The sequence below is a fragment of the Nilaparvata lugens genome, unplaced genomic scaffold (genome assembly GCF_014356525.2).
Source record: "Nilaparvata lugens isolate BPH unplaced genomic scaffold, ASM1435652v1 scaffold7412, whole genome shotgun sequence".
Taxonomy (NCBI): domain Eukaryota; kingdom Metazoa; phylum Arthropoda; class Insecta; order Hemiptera; family Delphacidae; genus Nilaparvata; species Nilaparvata lugens.
In genome coordinates, this window is record NW_024093161.1 from 7881 (window position 1) to 12442 (window position 4562).

Genomic DNA, 4562 nt, shown 5'->3' on the forward strand with positions numbered 1-4562 from the left:
CGTGCACAGCTGCTCAGTTCCATGTCACATTTATCTCAAGAAGTACGCTTCCAGTAGTAGCAGCCAACTCACCGTCCATCCTATTTCATTTTAAGCCCTTTCCTCTTCTCTCACTGGACTGTTATTTATTAGCACATTCCCACCTAATTCTAAGCCACCGAAATGGCTGCGCCCCATTTTTCCCACACCAGCCGTAAATAACGAGCGCACCTCGGAAAATTATAATCGCGGTCGCACAAAGGAAAGCGAGCGCGAAAGAGTGCATGCAAGAGAGAGAGAGAGTGAGTGTCCGAAAAGCTGGCAGTTGATAAATTCTCGTTCAGAACCATACCATTGGTGGTTAGTGTTGCGTGTAACTGGAGGAGTTCATCTATCTTGGAGAACAGGTGGAGTAAGTGAGAAAATATTTCTTCTACAAACTGAAATACGAACTGGTCAACGAGGAAAGGAAAATTAGAAACAGTTCGTTGTTGGGGTTTGGGGGAATAAGTCCGAAAAGTATTAATTAATTAGTAAGGCAGAAAATGTCACTATTCCTAGTTTTCTATAGGTTGTGATGAGCGAGTGCGTTTGAGAATTGACTTGAAAAAGTCCTCACCAATCAAAACGTGACAAATTATACTTGCGTTCAAAATCATCTCTAGCCAAAATTCAAATCTACAGTACCATTCACTTTGTGCGTTGGAAATCTGTGAAGTACTAGGAAAAATAAGTTTGAGCGAGTCTGCATTGATAATACTGTGCAAATCAAACATATTCCTATGCATTTTCAAATAGTATAACATCAAACTGTGCAGATTGAAACATTTGGTTAGATAGATTGATTGAGTACTTTATCAATTTAGATTACAATATATACTGGCAGTGACCGGTAAGTAAAACAGATTCTCTTATAATTTTATCCCTACAATATTATCGCGATCCAAAATTTTCCCATTATAAAGTAAACATTATACCTACATTGTCCATTCTACTGCAAAATTCAGTTGCAGAAACACAAATCATTCTAAAATGTATGCAATCTATTGAACCGATGATAGGACATTGAATTATAAGAGCTGTATCCATGAAATAATTATGAATGCATCTGAGTCTGTATTTTCCCCTTACTAACAATATATTCACATAATGTGAATCCACTGTTAAAATGTGACCTGAGACCACAAAAAAGATAAAGCGATTTTAAACAGTGCAACTGCTCTCACACATCCCTACACTGAATTGGAGATACATTGAAGTCAATAGGAGCGAATGATCGTCCATGGTTTATTATTGTATTTTCCTAGTTTGGACATTTCAATCTGAATCGAGCAATTTTGTAGCGGACCTTCATGGCTCATGAACGCGGATAACTGGACCGTGATAGCTCTGCTCTGCGATATTTTACACCACCACTAAAGTCCATATTGGCTGTTGACTGAAATTTATTGTATTAAACTATAGTGTTTTCCTCTCGGCTATCAGATGCTTCATCAGTGCAGAACACACTTCCATAATGATGCTGGTGAAGTATTGACCATATGGCTAGGAGCTGTTAACGGAGATGCATTATTCTTCAAGATTGGAAGAATGAAGATCTCGTGTTTATCTCAGTTAGATCGTTGTTGGATCATATTTATTCTTGAATAAAAAAGTTCGAATAGGAGACTTCAAATTCAAAATAAAACCATGTTAGAGATAAACTGCACCTCTGTCTTTCTAAAAATAGATTGGATTTCCCACTGTATTTCCTACAGTATATATAACTTGAATACTTGATATACCTTGAATTATCATCATTGAATTAAATTACTAAATTTTAGTAATGAATGCAATCTTTTTTCTTGTTGTAAAGTTATGGGCTCGGTTATTATATAGTTACAATCACTCGGTCCCAAAGGGAAACACCCATCTTGAAATTTATTATATAACTCCATTCAGAGATCTGAAATCAGAGAGGAAATTATTGTTTATCTACAGACTTAAGGGTTATCATTTTTGATAAACTTTGAAAGACTGAACGGCAGTCTGGTGGACTCACAGCAGCGTTTGTTCATTGGCTTATCCAGCATTTTGACTGACACTTCATTTTGAAACTGAGATATGAGTTATAATGTAATTGATTAATCATTTTAAATAAATCTACATGAAGTCTCCGTGGCGCAATCGGTTAGCGCGTTCGGCTGTTAACCGAAAGGTTGGTGGTTCAAATCCACCCGGGGACGATTGCATTTTTTGTAAATTCCTTCATGAATTCATAAATATGAAAAATGAAAAATATGATAATTATGAACAATTGATTTACAATACATATGAAGTCTCCGTGGCGCAATCGGTTAGCGCGTTCGGCTGTTAACCGAAAGGTTGGTGGTTCAAATCCACCCGGGGACGAACAATTTTTTTTTCAATATTTTTATTTATTTTTTCAACTATAAAATGTTTCATAATAATGCAATATCAATGAATGTCAGTTTTTTCATTCATCACTCGTAATGCTCTCTCATCACATCAGTGAAATCCGTCAAGGAAACAAATATGCAAGATGAAAATGGTAGAAATGTTATTATTGGGAATCAGTATGTTTTGTTCACTGTCAAGCAATGGTTATGGTTTCCATTTCGGATATACCATCTCGTGTAGGCGTAAAAAATGATACTATGCGAATTAATGAATTATCATGACAGATAATTAAAATGGAGAGGTTCAGGAATAGATGAAGATTGATAATAAGATTGTGAATGGAGGAATGCTCGAAGATGAATGACTATTTTCACAGAGAAGTTCTACGAGAATTAATGAAATAGAACATCTTCTATCAGTTGTTGAGTGGAGTATTTCGGTGGCAAATGGAGCATGGGTCATTTAATTCGGTGTCGCATCCGTTGAACATCAGTAGCAGTTTAAGGGAGAATCGCCCCATCAGGAAACAAGGGTGGCCGTTCCAAGTGTTGATTTTACTGCGCAATTACTGCTGCGGTTTCGCTAATTAGCGGCTTTGCATAATTATTCTGGTTGACCTAGACCAGCAGCTTAATTCAGCGTTCAATACCGCTCGGCAGACTGTCTCAAAGTGACTACCGACCAACGGAATTGTCATAGGAAAAAATCAGGTTCAACATAAGGGCGACCATGGAATCAGACTCCTAATAACAATTACCATGGAAATTGAACTATTATGGATATATCTTTCGAGAAAGTATGTTTTTATAAACATGATAATTTCAGAACTCAAACATGGGAGGAATTAGGAATATGTTAATCATAGAATATTCAATAATCAAACTGCTTGTGAGTTTATAATGTTGCCGAAATCAAAATAATGTTCGATGGCACTAGAAGGATCCTCGTTCACTCAACAACTATAAAATTCAGTTCAGTTCAGATCTAGATTATTTTTTATCCTGGAATTAAATATTCATCGGATATGCAGTTTAATCAATCTGTAGCTCTGTATCCTCGGAAATTACAAGTTTTATCAACCATCAATTTCTATAACAACATAGATTTCCCGACGAATTCCCTCTATTATTATCGAATCAATTGAAAGTGAAATCTTCAGTACCATGTAAATTAAGTTACTCTGTTGATCTTTATTCAATGAGTTACTGAGTGAATCTATCATAAATTAGATTTTATTTTATCATATTTTATATTAGATTAGGGAACGACTTGGAGAAAATATTTTCAGAACCAAATTCTCCAGAATAATCATGAGGTAAAAACGTTCTCGGAATATTCTCAATATCGTGTTCGACCATTGATCCAGTAGTCCTATTTCCACATCAATCTTATTCTGAATAAAAGGAATATACTGTATGAAGATCATGCAAATACTGTACATATCTTTCTACTTGGGTTATCTCAAGCCAAAGTAAGGGGTGGCTGCGTATCCCTTTGTAGAGTAGCATACATATTGTTGCATATACATCACGAGTTTTTTTTCAAAATATGACTGCATCATCCTTTTGTCTCCAACTTGGGGTTTTTTCTTGCTTCCCTCGTCTGAAGGAGAATCCGCGGATTTTTATGGGAAAAGGTTGTACACCTCGGAATCCAAGATGGCGCTAAAACGGAAGGGCTCTTCTCTCTCTTGTGCATCAATTTACTTTTCTCTCTCTTTTTCATCCCCTTGTAACAATGGATCCAAACATCACTGGCATAGTTACGTACACTGCATGCCATACGCACCCCCCTTACCCCTGCCATAACCCTGAAATTTTGATAATACACGCAGGGCGTAATGCAGTCAGCGCCTATGCATTTTCAATGAATTCCGACGGCAAGTTTGAATTAAAACTTCCTTCTCACTACTTTCCCCTAACCCCTTTCAAATTCACCACTCTACTCCTTGCATGTTCAAACCCATTTTTCCCCCACATCAAGCATGCAACGAATTACGCCCAGTTTTCATGCACAGGAAGCCAAAATATTCCTGCAACTGTACTGGGATTTCTTCTCACAAATTCCTATCCCAATTTGAACGTGTCGTAACAGTGGAAACTTGACGCATGATTCAATGAACGAGAGTTTAATGATATTTTTTTATAATCTAACAATAATTGTTTTTTACTTTTATCCATGAC

The 4562-nt window shown here is 36.6% G+C and overlaps 2 non-coding genes across 2 annotated transcripts; both read left to right on the forward strand.

The window, feature by feature from the left end:
* The first annotated feature begins 2130 nt into the window (after positions 1-2130).
* Positions 2131-2204, forward strand: Trnan-guu. Its single transcript has one exon. It is a non-coding gene; the product is annotated as a tRNA-Asn (tRNA).
* A 92-nt stretch (positions 2205-2296) lies between these two features.
* Trnan-guu lies at positions 2297-2370 on the forward strand. Its single transcript has one exon. It is a non-coding gene; the product is annotated as a tRNA-Asn (tRNA).
* Positions 2371-4562: the final 2192 nt, after the last annotated feature.